Raw genomic sequence first — 22,315 nt, forward strand, 5'->3', positions numbered from 1 at the left:
ACTTATTTGAATGCACAGAAACAGTATACAACGGCGTAACAGAATACAGAGTTTTATTAATGCCTGTCGTAGACAGCGAACCAAATTTATTTTGTCTACAATTGGAGCTGCAGCACGCTCTACTACAGCGACCCGATCAGTGTGGAAGCGAGCGCGGAGTAATGACTGGTGGAATAGAGTCGTTATTCGAACATGGGACAATGCAACATTCCTTGAAAACTTCAGTTCTGTTAACTGTTGGAATGAGAAAGTTGGACGTATTTGATCATGTGCATATTTTTCACACCCAAAGGTCGCCGTATAGGGCGCTTAGCCCTGGGCTAAGCGTTCGTGCAGACTTCGTTAGCCCGTGCTAAGGGTCTAGACCGCGTCTTAAATTCGGATCAGATTTAACCCGTACTTAGCATTCCTTAGCCCGTGCTAAGCGTTCACGCACGTTTTCTTAGCACGGGCTAAGGAATTTGACCCCTTAGCCTGTGCTAAGGAGCTGTGCGTGAACGCAACTAATGACAATTTTGAATTGTTTGGATTATTATCAATAAGACAAAAAAATAACAAGTACTTCTGTAAAATCTGTATTAGAAGCCACGGCTTTTATTAAAATGGTACAATGCAACAGAGGAGATGCGGCTTCTATTAGAGCATCTACACATAAGAGAAATGGTGAATTTTTGGTTCTCAATTATTCAAAAAAAATGGGTGCGACTTATATTAGGGGTGCGACTTCTATTAGGGGTGCGACTACTAATACAGATTTTACGGTACAACAATGATGATAACAATACCACACTTTCCTCTGGGTCTACAATAGAGAGAGGTAAATTTTCAATTATATTCTGTTTATAAAATAATTACTACCATAATAACGTAACATTTCATTAAAATTTTCATATATACATCACACATATACATACAAATAGTGTCGAAGCTGTCCAATCATTGCACTTACATTTACTGAAATAAAGTTATCCAATCATTGCACTTATATTTACTGAAATAAAGTTATCCAATGATTGCACTTAAATTTACTGGAATTAAGTAGTTGACTGCATGTATTAGATATGCAAGCACACCAACTAGTAAATTTTTATATTACGAGGCCTGAGATAAAAAAAAAACTTAAAAAAACTTAACACAATCCCTGAATTGTGCGAGTTATTTTGTATAACTTTCAGTTCAACTTGAGAACAAAAGAACTCTATATAATAGTAATATTATAATTATCATCACTGGACTTAAACACATGAGACTTTTATCCTAAACTGTTATTTACTGGAAGTTGGAATAAGTGTCAAATGAACCAAAGTAATCCACGATGACGTCATGGCAATATTTATACTGAGCCTAAAAAAGACAAATAACTAGGGTTAGGGATTTACATAACATAACAATAAAACCTATGATTGGTTACATATTGTGTTTATCACAGACTGTCAGGAATTCAAGTCTGAGTGTACTTCTAGTCTGTTGTTGCCATCATTTTACAATTGACATCAATGACAGAACTTCTAGCATTTTAGTGGGTCATTATGGTGTTTATTATTGTGATTTTTGTTCAAGAATTCATAGTTGGTGCATAAGTTAACCTTTTGCCACATCACATGATACCCTATTTGTTTATGTTTACATCCATTAGGTATATTATTTCTTTCCTTGTCAGAGTTGCTTTATAATATGGCCACAATTCCTCAACGCACTTAGTCCTTTTATATCATTGATAGATGAAAATGCAATAACGATTTCTTATTTTATACAGTAACAAATACTTTTATTATTATTATGACTTACCATACTTTCTACCATGTACGGTCGATTAGTTCTGAGTGTTTTCACAGCTTGGAAGACATCAACCATCTGGTCCACTTTGATTCTATCACAAGTAGACACTGATGCACAATATACACCACTACGACCAATACCATTACTATTGAGATATTATGACACAGAAAGTGGATTGTAATTAGAGGCGTAAGTTATTGTACATTTCTTTTGTTGTGACTAGACTTGCTTCCCTAAACATAATTTGAGATTATCTCTGAAATACTTACTTCCAGTGAACAGTCACAAGTCTATTTCCAGTCTGGTGTTGTCATCAGTTCTGCCTCACTAAAAATAATTTGAGATGATCCCTGAAATACTTACATGCAATGAACAGTCACTGGTCCATTTCCAGTCTGTTGTTGCCATCAGTCCTGCCTCACTAAAAATAATTTGAGATGATCCCTGAAATACGTACAAGCAGTGAACAGTCACTGGTTCATTACCAATCTGTTGTTGCCATCAGTCCTGCCTCACTAAAAATAATTTGAGATGATCCCTGAAATAATTACATGAAGTGAACAGTCACTGGTCCATTTCCAGTCTGTTGTTATCATTAGTCCTATATCCCTAAAAATTATTTGAGATGATCCCTGAAATACTTACATGCAGTGAACAGTCACTGGTCCATTACCACTCTGTTGTTGCCATCTTTCAACCTTTGACATCAGATCAACAATGACAGATTTACTTGTTGGGAAATCCTGACCAGCTGGCCAACATGTCACCTGAAACTGCTGAATTGTTGTCACTACTCCTTTTGCCTGCAAATAATAAGTATTAACAGGACCAAGACAGTTATGTAATGTTTTCCTTTTTTAAATAAATTATACAGCAATTAGTGTTATTTAAGACTGAGTAGTTGCAAACACACTTTCTCAGGATTTAGATCTAAATGCAACAAATACTTGAGACACTCACAAAATACCATTTCTCTTCAAGTAAAAACATATATTATTTGACTTTTGATTTCTTTTATGAGATCTCCTTATAAGAATCTTAAGTAATATGTAAAATAGTCTTACAAGATTTTTATCAAAACCTTTGTATGCAAATGAGCTAGACAGAATAAATTTTTATCTTTTTTTTGGTCTTTGTGTCATATGATTAACAGTTGTGATTATTCCGACTTACTCCACACTCTAACAATACATAGTTGCACATAAGTTCTGGCATTTAAAATGTATTCTATAATCTACACTTATATTCTGTTATTCCAACAAACTGGTTATAATTTGTGCTTAAGATGGCAAAACAAATGAGAAAAATAATTATTTTTTTCATGAAAAATGAATAGGTTTCTTACAAATATTAATGACTGTAATTTTTAGGACTATTTCTAGTTATTTTTGAACAATATATTTGAAAGTGACCATGAAATAACCATTGTTAGGACAAAACTAAATCGCAAAGCCTGTTGGGTAAGGATTTGTGGTAATTCAAAAAATCTAGATTTTTCATCTTACAAGATTCTTATCAGAAGAATCCATATAAAAAGGTTTGAAATAGGAACTATGTGAGTATTGTTGTTGTATTGTCAGCAAAAGTATGTTTGAAGCCTTTGACATGTCTGACATTTGTACTGTAATAAATACAACAGCTATGATATTCACAAGATATCCAGTTCAGAAGTTTATTGTCAATCGTCAAATATCACTGAACCGATTCAGTGGATGTATTGAAACAATTCCCAACAAACTAAGTTACTCACATTTGTCAGATGTATGGTTCTAGTTGTTATATTTGTCATTTTCTCTGTTTTCACAGTCTCCACTCGAAATGGTCCATACTGCATAGAGCCCTCATCAGGCCAATATTGTCCAATGGTCTGAAAATGATAAAATAATAAACAAAACGAAAACTGTATGCTAAATTCTTCAGAAAAAAACAAACAACATGACAATAGATGTTGATTTTTTAATCATAAACTATTCTCCACAGATCTATGATAATATTTGGTAATGGCATCTGAGTTACCATGAATACATACCGTATCATTGAGCATAACAATAAATGTTGATTTGTAATCATAAACTATTCTCCACAGATCTATGGTAGTATTTGGTAATGGCATCTTAGTTACCATAAACACATACCTTATCATTGTGATCCATATCATTGAGCATAACAATAGATGTTGATTTGTAATCATAAACCATTCTCCACAGATCTACAATAGTATTTGGTAATGGCATCTGGGTTACCAGGAATGCATCTTTCACCGTATATGCCTGTCAATATTAATGCAATAAATAAATGAAATAATTTGAGTTAAATCACTCAGAATTTCCAGTATAAATAATTTTCAGTATAAATAATTGCCCACTTGTATGTATGAATTGTATTTGGAAATGAATAACAATTAACTGATGAATACTTACACTAACAAAACTTGCATTGATGTAGTCAGTTGAGAATTCATCCTCGTATATTGGAGTCATTAAACGAATACGATGGCGATTAACTATACAAAAAAAAATTGTTTTTAATTCACTTGGGAAGAATTAATAAAAAACACACTGTACTAGTCCTCTTGTATCACTTGGTATCACTAGCTACTACTAGTGTCAGTAATAAAAATACTGTGCTGGCTCACTTGGGAAATGCAAATGACAAAAATACTGTGCTAGCTTGTATCACAGCAATCTGATTAAAATCTGATGTTGTGTACGGGCTTTAATTATTTTGGCTATAAACTTATTTTAATTTTATTTTTTATTACTTTTGTTATTAATGCCCTTTTATCTCATTATTTTACTTTGATTATGATTTTGTGATTTTTTTTAATTCCGCCCTACCTACATCTGATCCAACGCCTATGTAACGAGATTTCAACGAGACCCACTATCGACGATTTTAGTCAACGAATCACATACCTCCTTCTATAGTGCACATGATGACGTCACCGGGCAGAGTCAGGTGGCAAACACACTCAAATAAAATGGCGGATTATACCGACGTTAGTGACCGTGAATAACACGGCTTTTCGGTAAGTCTACCATTGTCAAATGCAACGAAAGTCATTTTTATGTTAATATTGTGACTCGAATGGTTTGACTTTAGATCGTTATTCCACATAGTTATTCTGGGAGTGTTGATTTTTTTTCCACCGGTTCGACCGAACACCAGTGTCTTTTTCCAGTCGCCTGCCCTGGAGACGGGTGATGTTTTGTTGACGATCGGGCCAAAATCTTCTACGGTATTGAAGCTGTAAATATTCATCAAATTGTATCAATATTTTGTACATTATACAATAACTCTTTATTAAAATAATTGAGCTGATTTGAACTGGAATAAAATATTTTTTATTTGGAACACATCGCAATTGATCAGGAAATATTTGTTTGCTCCAATTTTCTGCGTCGATGCCGTGGGCCGGTGATCGTTATACAATATAAAATCAGTTTGCATTGTTTACTATAGCTGTTTACAGTGTTCTAATCATTACGATTTACTTATTTTTTTGCTTCCATTCTAGATAATTATGTTCAGTGATGTAAAATTGAAGCGATGACTGAATGAACGAACCTTGGCTGGCGAAGATGTACACATTTGTTGGAAGTGAAAAAAATATTCAATGTAATGACAAAAATTGTAAACTGCTGTGGAATTTCTTTTGCAAATAAAAATATACTAGCAATTTTCTATTAATGGTTTATTCAAGTGGGCAAAGTATAATGTACAGAAAGATTGCCCGTATACACTGAAAAGTAAGCAACCGACAGCCTGTATAAAAGGGAGGCTGTGATTGGCTGTTACTTACGCGAGATTTGAACGGGACTTACATAGGCGTCGGATCAGATGTAGGTAGGGCGGAATTAAAAAAAAAAATCACAAAATCAAAATCAAAGTAAAATAATAAAATAAAAGGGCATTAATAACAAATACTAGTATAATAAAAAATAAAATTAAAATAAGTTTATAGCCAAAATAATTAAAGCCCGTACATTACATCAGATTTTAATCAGATTGGTATCACAGTGCAGTGATGAATACACTTAGTGCAGGCCAGCATCATTTGATTTGAAGGTGTTCAAGCAATCCTAAATGGTATCATAACCTGGAAAGATTGGCATAAGTCATGATATACAATGTGCAATGTACTTACATGGTAAGACATTGTGAAATCTATTCTTGTCAGAATTTTCTTCCAGTGTTCCTACATCACATTCATCATCTCTGGGTTTACGACTTACTTTGCCAAGATTCTGCAAAACGACATTAGTTCAACAAAATTAGTTCATAAAAATCATAATAGCATATATGTTGTACAAGTTTTGCATACATGTGTGGACCAACTAACACGTTTTAAAGAAATGAAAGCAACAAGATTAGAGATGAATAAACAATTCAATGATGTCTTGTTACATTTACAACAAATACTAGTATTATGGCAGAAAATAGTTATTTTTTATTAAAAGCCTGAGCAAAGTTGTTGCATTGCTAGAACATAGTAAAATTATTGTAACCTTGCCCATGGAGTTGATTTCATTGCAACATACTAACTATGCATTTATTTGATCTCAACACATACCAATGAATGAGTGTAATAAAAAAAAACTTGGTCTTTTTATCAATATTATTGGTCTGCATTCTTTTTATTATTTTATTATGATTGAACTTATGTTGAATTATTAATAAATTGAAACAAATGTAGCATATGTGTGTAGCAACCAGCAATATTTACTAACCTCCCATTGTACTTGCAGTTGTGATTTTTTGGTCTTTCTATCAACAATCTGTAATTTTCCATAAATCTGCCTGAAATCTGATGCTGATATTGAAGTGTCTCCACATAGGATAGCTTCCATTACAGCGGTGTGGATAAACTCATATTGCTCCTGGTAAACAAGAAATACAATAATATTATTAGACATAATAGTGTATGACTTTATATATATATATAGTTAAAACAAGTATTAGTACATGTATAGTTACTGGATGGACGTGTTGCAGAGGTAATTCTCATAATAACTTTCTAATGCAACTGGAATATATGGAACCCTGATTTTTGAAATGTGGTGAAAATATATATACTTGCAATATATACTATTTTTTTTGAATAATACAATAATACAATCATTCCTTATTTGGAATGTATACATTGTAAACAATGGGTGGGCCATTCAAATTATGTCTCCCATGATGTACTGATGCAATCCTTGGGATTGGAGAAACAGGATTCAAGTTCAGTCAGAATAAATGCATGTGATTCTGAGACAGTAGTAGTTTGAAGGAAATGGAAGTGAATGACAGATGCAATGGTCAAATGACTGTGCATAATCCCTCTATGATAACATTGAATTAGGCTACATCGATTTAATTTTATGGATGACATTCACGCGCGCATTAGTTTTCGCCTGTTCTTAAAAAAAAAAAAAAAAAAAAAAAAAAAATCTCCGACGACGAGTCCCCACAGATGGGTTTTCTGTTCGGAACTTGCCGACTCATATTGTCGCAAAGCGCCGACTTGTCGTAAAACTCGTTTTGGACTACCTCAAAACCAAACTCCGCACAGTTAGATGCGCGTTACGTAAAGCGCAAAGACCTATGGGAAAGAGATTGCCTCAAAACATGCAAATTTTGCCATAAATGATCCAACATGGCGACCACACCACCAAAATACATGAGCATAAAAGTTCAGAGGTGAAACGGAGGGATTGTTGTAGACTGGTACACAATTGACGTTGGCCAGGGAGATGTTTACACAGCTATACGAGAGGTCGGTAGCGGCAAGCGAGTTTCACCCAGAAAACTTTGAGAACATATTGTCCAGAGTTGCTGTCCCGCGTTTCTTCTGCAATGATGAGAGAAATGGGAGAGGAGTAGAGGTGTATGGTGGCCTAAAAGTCGGTCAGGCGACAAATCAGTTTGGTTGCTTTGTCCGCATTGAAGTCGACAAAACTGCAACGAAAGCAGCAGAAGCTCTTTGGTCGAAGTCCCTTTACGGGGTGACGTTGGTGTTTTTTTTTCAATATCGAGCCTCTTATAATTTGTTACATAGTTGAAGTAGTTCTAGAGCATTTGTGTCTACACTTAGTCTATCTGAAGTGTCACTTTAAAAGCTGTAATTTGAATGTCAAAGAAGTTGATTTCCAGGTTGCTGTTGACAAACTTATTGTTCATTTTTAATTATTTATTTTTTTCAATACAACACAGGAAGTTTTTTCTTTATTATTGAGTTGATGTGTATGCCTTTGGAAAAGCTAACATCTGCCTTATCCTCTTGCCTTTTCAAAATCAAAGGTGATGATACCTGTGACAGTAATACAGTACGAAATGTGTACATCGATATGTGCCTCCTACAAATAAAGACTTGTTGTTTTTTTAAAGATACACTGTGGTTAAATTCGTAATAATAGCTCCATAATCCTGTGGTTTTAGCAGCATTTTTTTTTTGGCTGAATTTTTTTTTTTCGCCCTCTCGCATTAGTTTTGGGGTCTTCAGAGGATGTCATCCATAAAATTAAATCAGTGTGGCCTTAGCATTACTATAAAATACTATGTGGTTATTATGAGAATACCTCAAAGTATGCCAAAGACAGTACAGCTGGAGCATCGACCGACATGCAGCAGAGGTCGATGTGTGGCATACTGTTTGAGTGCATACTTTGAGGTATTCTCGTAATAACCTTAATATTATACATCTTTTCCTTCCAAGGATACACCAATGGAATGCTGAAATCCAAAATATTTAGAACAGAATCAGCGAACTTCTTTGTGTTGAATCCGGTCAAACCCTGGTGGCAGCCATGATTGTTTTTATTATTAGAGGACACTTATGCCCCGCAATCATTCCATATTTGGAATTCGCATTTCCTAATATGGTAGAATGAAAATACCCCGTAAAATACTGCAAAATCACGGCACGCAGTAACTTATAACGTTACGGTGATAGATGTATAATAATAGTAAGTAAGTAAATAACTTCATTGATTTCATATCATTATTAGGATCTTGGAAATAATACAATAAAGAATGTTGTTTAGAATGTTGTTTAAATAAACAACAGCTAGCTAAAAAGTAACAAACCAAAGTAAACAATTAGAAAATTAGATCAATAAGTAAAACATACAAGAAATGTAAAATATACATATATATAAATAATATATATGATGGACATTTTCGAACAAGATGCAAAGTTAACATACATTTATAACACACACTCAAGACAAGGACAGTTTATATAAACATGGTCTTTGACATGAAAAATACCAGACAAATCATCAATCATATACTGGTTGCATTAATTACAAGAACACCATTGTCATAGTATGAATGTCATCCTTTTAATAAGCTAGTACCTGCATCACAACAAGTCACTAACAATGAAGAGTCCTAAGATGCAAGTAATTAGAGCCATCGGTTTATGAGCACATATACTGAAATATGAATTAGTAACTCAAAGCCTATACCAACATGTAGAATATGAGCTGTACCTTGTATGAATTTACACACATGACAACTAGCCATACAGTCAATAGTTAGCATATATAAAGCGAAATACCTGTTGTGATCTCAATTAGATGATTGTAGGCATTACTAAGGTCCATATAGCAGCGACTGTCCACTCAAGTCAGTAATGATACAAAGCAGTAAGTAAAGCAGAATATTAATTACTGCATTATTTGCAAGAAGAGAAAGGAATCATTAAAAAGAATAGTGTCAGAGAATTATGCTGTTAAAATAAGTTTTATATTTAATGCTTTTTAGTATAATTTGTAATTGTAAGCTTTGCAAGCAGTATATGTAAATATAGGTATCCATAAAAGTCTGAACTTCATTGTGAATGCAAAATTACTGAGTGTTATACATTTCAAGAACACAACATTACGAATATAAAATTGCCATGCACCACGCTGTGCCAAACACTAATACATCATATGACAGTTGATACTTGTATCACATACACATAAAATGAGCTTATACATGTATTCTACTCATTTCACATATGGGAATCAAAACATAATATTCAAAACCACTGTATCCTAGTACCAGCTAGTGGTTTGCTAATTTAAATAGAATTGAGACCACAATATACAATGTAACACTGGTAATATTGCCAAAATTATATTATGCAACTTTTCATCCAAAATCAATTTTTTGCACAGTTAGTCATATGTTATAAACATATCATATGTTAAAGTGGAGAAGTCGTCACCTGCGCATGCGTCAGATGGCCATAGCGTGTCATTATTTACAAACAAGCGTCCACCCATGAGCCTTTGCGTTTTTAGTGTGTTGATATCCTCGCTTGGGACTCAATTTCCTTACGTGCACAGGTGACGGCACTTTCGCTTTAAATGCTTAAGATATATTGACAACATGGTAATTGTAGCGACAGATAGTGAAACATTGTGACATTAATTATGATCACTATTACACACATTGAGAAAACTTACTGCTGTTTGAACAAAGTTCATTCTGTTTTCTCTTCCTCTTTTCACAAAGTTGAAGACATCAATACATCCCTCAGCATTGGCCATTTTCAGCATAGAATCAATGGATATAAATGATCCGGTTCGACCAATACCAGCACTGCAGATAAAGATGAAAGTCATAAGCAAATACATCATTTAATATTTTGTAGTTGTTAAATTTACCAGATTTTGGAGAAATTCAAAAATAAATCATAATTAATAGTATACAAAACTGAAACAAATTATTTCAAAACAAAACATGAATGCCTGTAAATGTGTACAACGTTGTTAATACACACATATTTGTAAAATTGATTGCAATCATTCAATGTATGCCTCAGATACACATGTATGGATCCAGAGCTAAATTATTTAATAAACATGGCTGCCAGTTATCCATTTGAATGCGATTTGTAAACAAAAAGATGTACAGAATGAAGAGTAGACATGTTTTGATGCATATACCAAGTTTTAAATAAAATCTGTCCATGCATGACAAATATTTGGTCTTGGAATGGCAGAAATGCTTGATTTTGTTGCATTTTAGCACTAAAATGGGTGCAATTCGTTCATGTTAAATCAAATCCTGAAACAAATTGCATGTGTATATGTGTTTAACATATGTGTGAAATTACGCATGAGTGGTCAAGGCACGTCAGAGTTATGGAAAAAAATGTCCACCAGTCAGCCACTTTGAATCTAATCTGTAAAATGTACCAATGTACGAAAAAAAATTGTTTATTATTGCCTAAAATACATTTATGATATTTCTGATTTCCATGCATTTCAAAATAAATGCATAAAGCACATGGGTCAAAAACATGATGTTAGAGACATGGATATAAAACTGCAATTGTTATAACAAAATGGCCACAACATAATCTAACCTGCAAATTCATGTGCATCAAGCTATATTCAATGTTTGCACAAAGTTTAAAGAAAATCTGTCCATGCATAACAAAAAACTTGTTTATGAAATACAGATATGCCAGATTTTGATATATTTTTAGAACTAAGCTGATCACGTTTTTGGCCATCTTAAATTGAATACGAAAACAAATATGTGCATAATGCAAAGACAATGGTATTATGTAGTTTGGGCAGTTATTCAATATAACCACACATTTCAAGTAATGGTTCTTCTTCAGTGTAAAGGCTATTGCCTAAAATGTCTGGTTATATTAATTACAAGACATACATTTACAAGAAATACTAGAAATACTAGTATTATGGCAGAAAATAGTTATTTTTTATTAAAAGCCTGAGCAAAGTTGTTGCATTGCTAGAACATAGTAAAATTATTGTAACCTTGCCCATGGAGTTGATTTCATTGCAACATACTAACTATGCATTTATTTGATCTCAACACATACCAATGAATGAGTGTAATAAAAAAAAACTTGGTCTTTTTATCAATATTATTGGTCTGCATTCTTTTTATTATTTTATTATGATTGAACTTATGTTGAATTATTAATAAATTGAAACAAATGTAGCATATGTGTGTAGCAACCAGCAATATTTACTAACCTCCCATTGTACTTGCAGTTGTGATTTTTTGGTCTTTCTATCAACAATCTGTAATTTTCCATAAATCTGCCTGAAATCTGATGCTGATATTGAAGTGTCTCCACATAGGATAGCTTCCATTACAGCGGTGTGGATAAACTCATATTGCTCCTGGTAAACAAGAAATACAATAATATTATTAAACATAATAGTGTATGATTTTATATATATATATATAGTTAAAACAAGTATTAGTACATGTATAGTTACTGGATGGACGTGTTGCAGAGGTAATTCTCATAATAACTTTCTAATGCAACTGGAATATATGGAACCCTGATTTTTGAAATGTGGTGAAAATATATATACTTGCAATATATACTATTTGTTTTGAATAATACAATAATACAATCATTCCTTATTTGGAATGTATACATTGTAAACAATGGGTGGGCCATTCAAATTATGTCTCCCATGATGTACTGATGCAATCCTTGGGATTGGAGAAACAGGATTCAAGTTCAGTCAGAATAAATGCATGTGATTCTGAGACAGTAGTAGTTTGAAGGAAATGGAAGTGAATGACAGATGCAATGGTCAAATGACTGTGCATAATCCCTCTATGATAACATTGAATTAGGCTACATCGATTTAATTTTATGGATGACATTCACGCGCGCATTAGTTTTCGCCTGTTCTTAAAAAAAAAAAAAAAAAAAAAAATCCCCGACGACGAGTCCCCACAGATGGGTTTTCTGTTCGGAACTTGCCGACTCATATTATCGCAAAGCGCCGACTTGTCGTAAAACTCGTTTTGGAATACCTCAAAACCAAACTCCGCACAGTTAGATGCGCGTTACGTAAAGCGCAAAGACCTATGGGAAAGAGATTGCCTCAAAACATGCAAATTTTGCCATAAATGATCCAACATGGCGACCACACCACCAAAATACATGAGCATAAAAGTTCAGAGGTGAAACGGAGGGATTGTTGTAGACTGGTACACAATTGACGTTGGCCAGGGAGATGTTTACACAGCTATACGAGAGGTCGGTAGCGGCAAGCGAGTTTCACCCAGAAAACTTTGAGAACATATTGTCCAGAGTTGCTGTCCCGCGTTTCTTCTGCAATGATGAGAGAAATGGGAGAGGAGTGGAGGTGTATGGTGGCCTAAAAGTCGGTCAGGCGACAAATCAGTTTGGTTGCTTTGTCCGCATTGAAGTCGACAAAACTGCAACGAAAGCAGCAGAAGCTCTTTGGTCGAAGTCCCTTTACGGGGTGACGTTGGTGTTTTTTTTTCAATATCGAGCCTCTTATAATTTGTTACATAGTTGAAGTAGTTCTAGAGCATTTGTGTCTACACTTAGTCTATCTGAAGTGTCACTTTAAAAGCTGTAATTTGAATGTCAAAGAAGTTGATTTCCAGGTTGCTGTTGACAAACTTATTGTTCATTTTTAATTATTTATTTTTTTCAATACAACACAGGAAGTTTTTTCTTTATTATTGAGTTGATGTGTATGCCTTTGGAAAAGCTAACATCTGCCTTATCCTCTTGCCTTTTCAAAATCAAAGGTGATGATACCTGTGACAGTAATACAGTACGAAATGTGTACATCGATATGTGCCTCCTACAAATAAAGACTTGTTGTTTTTTTAAAGATACACTGTGGTTAAATTCGTAATAATAGCTCCATAATCCTGTGGTTTTAGCAGCATTTTTTTTTTGGCTGAATTTTTTTTTTCGCCCTCTCGCATTAGTTTTGGGGTCTTCAGAGGATGTCATCCATAAAATTAAATCAGTGTGGCCTTAGCATTACTATAAAATACTATGTGGTTATTATGAGAATACCTCAAAGTATGCCAAAGACAGTACAGCTGGAGCATCGACCGACATGCAGCAGAGGTCGATGTGTGGCATACTGTTTGAGTGCATACTTTGAGGTATTCTCGTAATAACCTTAATATTATACATCTTTTCCTTCCAAGGATACACCAATGGAATGCTGAAATCCAAAATATTTAGAACAGAATCAGCGAACTTCTTTGTGTTGAATCCGGTCAAACCCTGGTGGCAGCCATGATTGTTTTTATTATTAGAGGACACTTATGCCCCGCAATCATTCCATATTTGGAATTCGCATTTCCTAATATGGTAGAATGAAAATACCCCGTAAAATACTGCAAAATCACGGCACGCAGTAACTTATAACGTTACGGTGATAGATGTATAATAATAGTAAGTAAGTAAATAACTTCATTGATTTCATATCATTATTAGGATCTTGGAAATAATACAATAAAGAATGTTGTTTAGAATGTTGTTTAAATAAACAACAGCTAGCTAAAAAGTAACAAACCAAAGTAAACAATTAGAAAATTAGATCAATAAGTAAAACATACAAGAAATGTAAAATATACATATATATAAATAATATATATGATGGACATTTTCGAACAAGATGCAAAGTTAACATACATTTATAACACACACTCAAGACAAGGACAGTTTATATAAACATGGTCTTTGACATGAAAAATACCAGACAAATCATCAATCATATACTGGTTGCATTAATTACAAGAACACCATTGTCATAGTATGAATGTCATCCTTTTAATAAGCTAGTACCTGCATCACAACAAGTCACTAACAATGAAGAGTCCTAAGATGCAAGTAATTAGAGCCATCGGTTTATGAGCACATATACTGAAATATGAATTAGTAACTCAAAGCCTATACCAACATGTAGAATATGAGCTGTACCTTGTATGAATTTACACACATGACAACTAGCCATACAGTCAATAGTTAGCATATATAAAGCGAAATACCTGTTGTGATCTCAATTAGATGATTGTAGGCATTACTAAGGTCCATATAGCAGCGACTGTCCACTCAAGTCAGTAATGATACAAAGCAGTAAGTAAAGCAGAATATTAATTACTGCATTATTTGCAAGAAGAGAAAGGAATCATTAAAAAGAATAGTGTCAGAGAATTATGCTGTTAAAATAAGTTTTATATTTAATGCTTTTTAGTATAATTTGTAATTGTAAGCTTTGCAAGCAGTATATGTAAATATAGGTATCCATAAAAGTCTGAACTTCATTGTGAATGCAAAATTACTGAGTGTTATACATTTCAAGAACACAACATTACGAATATAAAATTGCCATGCACCACGCTGTGCCAAACACTAATACATCATATGACAGTTGATACTTGTATCACATACACATAAAATGAGCTTATACATGTATTCTACTCATTTCACATATGGGAATCAAAACATAATATTCAAAACCACTGTATCCTAGTACCAGCTAGTGGTTTGCTAATTTAAATAGAATTGAGACCACAATATACAATGTAACACTGGTAATATTGCCAAAATTATATTATGCAACTTTTCATCCAAAATCAATTTTTTGCACAGTTAGTCATATGTTATAAACATATCATATGTTAAAGTGGAGAAGTCGTCACCTGCGCATGCGTCAGATGGCCATAGCGTGTCATTATTTACAAACAAGCGTCCACCCATGAGCCTTTGCGTTTTTAGTGTGTTGATATCCTCGCTTGGGACTCAATTTCCTTACGTGCACAGGTGACGGCACTTTCGCTTTAAATGCTTAAGATATATTGACAACATGGTAATTGTAGCGACAGATAGTGAAACATTGTGACATTAATTATGATCACTATTACACACATTGAGAAAACTTACTGCTGTTTGAACAAAGTTCATTCTGTTTTCTCTTCCTCTTTTCACAAAGTTGAAGACATCAATACATCCCTCAGCATTGGCCATTTTCAGCATAGAATCAATGGATATAAATGATCCGGTTCGACCAATACCAGCACTGCAGATAAAGATGAAAGTCATAAGCAAATACATCATTTAATATTTTGTAGTTGTTAAATTTACCAGATTTTGGAGAAATTCAAAAATAAATCATAATTAATAGTATACAAAACTGAAACAAATTATTTCAAAACAAAACATGAATGCCTGTAAATGTGTACAACGTTGTTAATACACACATATTTGTAAAATTGATTGCAATCATTCAATGTATGCCTCAGATACACATGTATGGATCCAGAGCTAAATTATTTAATAAACATGGCTGCCAGTTATCCATTTGAATGCGATTTGTAAACAAAAAGATGTACAGAATGAAGAGTAGACATGTTTTGATGCATATACCAAGTTTTAAATAAAATCTGTCCATGCATGACAAATATTTGGTCTTGGAATGGCAGAAATGCTTGATTTTGTTGCATTTTAGCACTAAAATGGGTGCAATTCGTTCATGTTAAATCAAATCCTGAAACAAATTGCATGTGTATATGTGTTTAACATATGTGTGAAATTACGCATGAGTGGTCAAGGCACGTCAGAGTTATGGAAAAAAATGTCCACCAGTCAGCCACTTTGAATCTAATCTGTAAAATGTACCAATGTACGAAAAAAAATTGTTTATTATTGCCTAAAATACATTTATGATATTTCTGATTTCCATGCATTTCAAAATAAATGCATAAAGCACATGGGTCAAAAACATGATGTTAGAGACATGGATATAAAACTGCAATTGTTATAACAAAATGGCCACAACATAATCTAACCTGCAAATTCATGTGCATCAAGCTATATTCAATGTTTGCACAAAGTTTAAAGAAAATCTGTCCATGCATAACAAAAAACTTGTTTATGAAATACAGATATGCCAGATTTTGATATATTTTTAGAACTAAGCTGATCACGTTTTTGGCCATCTTAAATTGAATACGAAAACAAATATGTGCATAATGCAAAGACAATGGTATTATGTAGTTTGGGCAGTTATTCAATATAACCACACATTTCAAGTAATGGTTCTTCTTCAGTGTAAAGGCTATTGCCTAAAATGTCTGGTTATATTAATTACAAGACATACATTTACAAGAAATACTAGAAATACTAGTATTATGGCAGAAAATAGTTATTTTTTATTAAAAGCCTGAGCAAAGTTGTTGCATTGCTAGAACATAGTAAAATTATTGTAACCTTGCCCATGGAGTTGATTTCATTGCAACATACTAACTATGCATTTATTTGATCTCAACACATACCAATGAATGAGTGTAATAAAAAAAAACTTGGTCTTTTTATCAATATTATTGGTCTGCATTCTTTTTATTATTTTATTATGATTGAACTTATGTTGAATTATTAATAAATTGAAACAAATGTAGCATATGTGTGTAGCAACCAGCAATATTTACTAACCTCCCATTGTACTTGCAGTTGTGATTTTTTGGTCTTTCTATCAACAATCTGTAATTTTCCATAAATCTGCCTGAAATCTGATGCTGATATTGAAGTGTCTCCACATAGGATAGCTTCCATTACAGCGGTGTGGATAAACTCATATTGCTCCTGGTAAACAAGAAATACAATAATATTATTAGACATAATAGTGTATGATTTTATATATATATATATAGTTAAAACAAGTATTAGTACATGTATAGTTACTGGATGGACGTGTTGCAGAGGTAATTCTCATAATAACTTTCTAATGCAACTGGAATATATGGAACCCTGATTTTTGAAATGTGGTGAAAATATATATACTTGCAATATATACTATTTGTTTTGAATAATACAATAATACAATCATTCCTTATTTGGAATGTATACATTGTAAACAATGGGTGGGCCATTCAAATTATGTCTCCCATGATGTACTGATGCAATCCTTGGGATTGGAGAAACAGGATTCAAGTTCAGTCAGAATAAATGCATGTGATTCTGAGACAGTAGTAGTTTGAAGGAAATGGAAGTGAATGACAGATGCAATGGTCAAATGACTGTGCATAATCCCTCTATGATAACATTGAATTAGGCTACATCGATTTAATTTTATGGATGACATTCACGCGCGCATTAGTTTTCGCCTGTTCTTAAAAAAAAAAAAAAAAAAAAAAATCCCCGACGACGAGTCCCCACAGATGGGTTTTCTGTTCGGAACTTGCCGACTCATATTATCGCAAAGCGCCGACTTGTCGTAAAACTCGTTTTGGAATACCTCAAAACCAAACTCCGCACAGTTAGATGCGCGTTACGTAAAGCGCAAAGACCTATGGGAAAGAGATTGCCTCAAAACATGCAAATTTTGCCATAAATGATCCAACATGGCGACCACACCACCAAAATACATGAGCATAAAAGTTCAGAGGTGAAACGGAGGGATTGTTGTAGACTGGTACACAATTGACGTTGGCCAGGGAGATGTTTACACAGCTATACGAGAGGTCGGTAGCGGCAAGCGAGTTTCACCCAGAAAACTTTGAGAACATATTGTCCAGAGTTGCTGTCCCGCGTTTCTTCTGCAATGATGAGAGAAATGGGAGAGGAGTGGAGGTGTATGGTGGCCTAAAAGTCGGTCAGGCGACAAATCAGTTTGGTTGCTTTGTCCGCATTGAAGTCGACAAAACTGCAACGAAAGCAGCAGAAGCTCTTTGGTTGAAGTCCCTTTACGGGGTGACGTTGGTGTTTTTTTTTCAATATCGAGCCTCTTATAATTTGTTACATAGTTGAAGTAGTTCTAGAGCATTTGTGTCTACACTTAGTCTATCTGAAGTGTCACTTTAAAAGCTGTAATTTGAATGTCAAAGAAGTTGATTTCCAGGTTGCTGTTGACAAACTTATTGTTCATTTTTAATTATTTATTTTTTTCAATACAACACAGGAAGTTTTTTCTTTATTATTGAGTTGATGTGTATGCCTTTGGAAAAGCTAACATCTGCCTTATCCTCTTGCCTTTTCAAAATCAAAGGTGATGATACCTGTGACAGTAATACAGTACGAAATGTGTACATCGATATGTGCCTCCTACAAATAAAGACTTGTTGTTTTTTTAAAGATACACTGTGGTTAAATTCGTAATAATAGCTCCATAATCCTGTGGTTTTAGCAGCATTTTTTTTTTTGGCTGAATTTTTTTTTTCGCCCTCTCGCATTAGTTTTGGGGTCTTCAGAGGATGTCATCCATAAAATTAAATCAGTGTGGCCTTAGCATTACCATAAAATACTATGTGGTTATTATGAGAATACCTCAAAGTATGCCAAAGACAGTACAGCTGGAGCATCGACCGACATGCAGCAGAGGTCGATGTGTGGCATACTGTTTGAGTGCATACTTTGAGGTATTCTCGTAATAACCTTAATATTATACATCTTTTCCTTCCAAGGATACACCAATGGAATGCTGAAATCCAAAATATTTAGAACAGAATCAGCGAACTTCTTTGTGTTGAATCCGGTCAAACCCTGGTGGCAGCCATGATTGTTTTTATTATTAGAGGACACTTATGCCCCGCAATCATTCCATATTTGGAATTCGCATTTCCTAATATGGTAGAATGAAAATACCCCGTAAAATACTGCAAAATCACGGCACGCAGTAACTTATAACGTTACGGTGATAGATGTATAATAATAGTAAGTAAGTAAATAACTTCATTGATTTCATATCATTATTAGGATCTTGGAAATAATACAATAAAGAATGTTGTTTAGAATGTTGTTTAAATAAACAACAGCTAGCTAAAAAAGTAACAAACCAAAGTAAACAATTAGAAAATTAGATCAATAAGTAAAACATACAAGAAATGTAAAATATATATATATAAATAATATATATGATGGACATTTTCGAACAAGATGCAAAGTTAACATACATTTATAACACACACTCAAGACAAGGACAGTTTATATAAACATGGTCTTTGACATGAAAAATACCAGACAAATCATCAATCATATACTGGTTGCATTAATTACAAGAACACCATTGTCATAGTATGAATGTCATCCTTTTAATAAGCTAGTACCTGCATCACAACAAGTCACTAACAATGCAAGTCACTAAGATGCAAGTAATTAGAGCCATCGGTTTATGAGCACATATACTGAAATATGAATTAGTAACTCAAAGCCTATACCAACATGTAGAATATGAGCTGTACCTTGTATGAATTTACACACATGACAACTAGCCATACAGTCAATAGTTAGCATATATAAAGCGAAATACCTGTTGTGATCTCAATTAGATGATTGTAGGCATTACTAAGGTCCATATAGCAGCGACTGTCCACTCAAGTCAGTAATGATACAAAGCAGTAAGTAAAGCAGAATATTAATTACTGCATTATTTGCAAGAAGAGAAAGGAATCATTAAAAAGAATAGTGTCAGAGAATTATGCTGTTAAAATAAGTTTTATATTTAATGCTTTTTAGTATAATTTGTAATTGTAAGCTTTGCAAGCAGTATATGTAAATATAGGTATCCATAAAAGTCTGAACTTCATTGTGAATGCAAAATTACTGAGTGTTATACATTTCAAGAACACAACATTACGAATATAAAATTGCCATGCACCACGCTGTGCCAAACACTAATACATCATATGACAGTTGATACTTGTATCACATACACATAAAATGAGCTTATACATGTATTCTACTCATTTCACATATGGGAATCAAAACATAATATTCAAAACCACTGTATCCTAGTACCAGCTAGTGGTTTGCTAATTTAAATAGAATTGAGACCACAATATACAATGTAACACTGGTAATATTGCCAAAATTATATTATGCAACTTTTCATCCAAAATCAATTTTTTTGCACAGTTAGTCATATGTTATAAACATATCATATGTTAAAGTGGAGAAGTCGTCACCTGCGCATGCGTCAGATGGCCATAGCGTGTCATTATTTACAAACAAGCGTCCACCCATGAGCCTTTGCGTTTTTAGTGTGTTGATATCCTCGCTTGGGACTCAATTTCCTTACGTGCACAGGTGACGGCACTTTCGCTTTAAATGCTTAAGATATATTGACAACATGGTAATTGTAGCGACAGATAGTGAAACATTGTGACATTAATTATGATCACTATTACACACATTGAGAAAACTTACTGCTGTTTGAACAAAGTTCATTCTGTTTTCTCTTCCTCTTTTCACAAAGTTGAAGACATCAATACATCCCTCAGCATTGGCCATTTTCAGCATAGAATCAATGGATATAAATGATCCGGTTCGACCAATACCAGCACTGCAGATAAAGATGAAAGTCATAAGCAAATACATCATTTAATATTTTGTAGTTGTTAAATTTACCAGATTTTGGGGAAATTAAAAAATAAATCATAATTAATAGTATACAAAACTGAAACAAATTATTTCAAAACAAAACATGAATGCCTGTAAATGTGTACAACGTTGTTAATACACACATATTTGTAAAATTGATTGCAATCATTCAATGTATGCCTCAGATACACATGTATGGATCCAGAGCTAAATTATTTAATAAACATGGCTGCCAGTTATCCATTTGAATGCGATTTGTAAACAAAAAGATGTACAGAATGAAGAGTAGACATGTTTTGATGCATATACCAAGTTTTAAATAAAATCTGTCCATGCATGACAAATATTTGGTCTTGGAATGGCAGAAATGCTTGATTTTGTTGCATTTTAGCACTAAAATGGGTGCAATTCGTTCATGTTAAATCAAATCCTGAAACAAATTGCATGTGTATATGTGTTTAACATATGTGTGAAATTACGCATGAGTGGTCAAGGCACGTCAGAGTTATGGAAAAAAATGTCCACCAGTCAGCCACTTTGAATCTAATCTGTAAAATGTACCAATGTACGAAAAAAATTTGTTTATTATTGCCTAAAATACATTTATGATATTTCTGATTTCCATGCATTTCAAAATAAATGCATAAAGCACATGGGTCAAAAACATGATGTTAGAGACATGGATATAGAACTGCAATTGTTATAACAAAATGGCCACAACATAATCTAACCTGCAAATTCATGTGCATCAAGCTATATTCAATGTTTGCACAAAGTTTAAAGAAAATCTGTCCATGCATAACAAAAAACTTGTTTATGAAATACAGATATGCCAGATTTTGATATATTTTTAGAACTAAGCTGATCACGTTTTTGGCCATCTTAAATTGAATACGAAAACAAATATGTGCATAATGCAAAGACAATGGTATTATGTAGTTTGGGCAGTTATTCAATATAACCACACATTTCAAGTAATGGTTCTTCTTCAGTGTAAAGGCTATTGCCTAAAATGTCTGGTTATATTAATTACCTACTATCATTTATATATTACCGTTACGGTATATTTATCACACCAAACTGCTTCCTTTAATTATTTAATTGTATTCAAAAAATGTTTGATGCATGTGTGGAGTTTGAACATTGACAGGTATGCCATGTCCAAATCACAAATGCAGAAATACAGATGCAGACAGACAGACATATCGGGATGGGAACTATTTACCGGTATATATTAAACAAAAACATACCTAGAAAAGCACATTACAATAGAAACACATGTATAGTGGAATAAAGTAAAAACATCATAGATGACATTATAAATAAAGAAAATATGTGCTCTATATCAATAAAATCACTCTATATACTGGAAATGATGAAAACCATGATATAGTAGAAATTAGACAAATT

At 33.4% G+C, this 22,315-nt stretch overlaps 1 pseudogene; it reads right to left on the reverse strand.

Annotated features, from left to right (window-relative positions):
• Positions 1-1,208: 1,208 nt before the first annotated feature.
• The window catches only part of LOC146738993 (receptor-type tyrosine-protein phosphatase epsilon-like), a 33,011-nt pseudogene continuing 11,904 nt past the window's right edge, over positions 1,209-22,315 (reverse strand).

Source organism: Saccoglossus kowalevskii, chromosome 9 (assembly GCF_978046115.1).
Source record: "Saccoglossus kowalevskii chromosome 9, keSacKowa6.1, whole genome shotgun sequence".
Lineage (NCBI taxonomy): Eukaryota > Metazoa > Hemichordata > Enteropneusta > Harrimaniidae > Saccoglossus > Saccoglossus kowalevskii.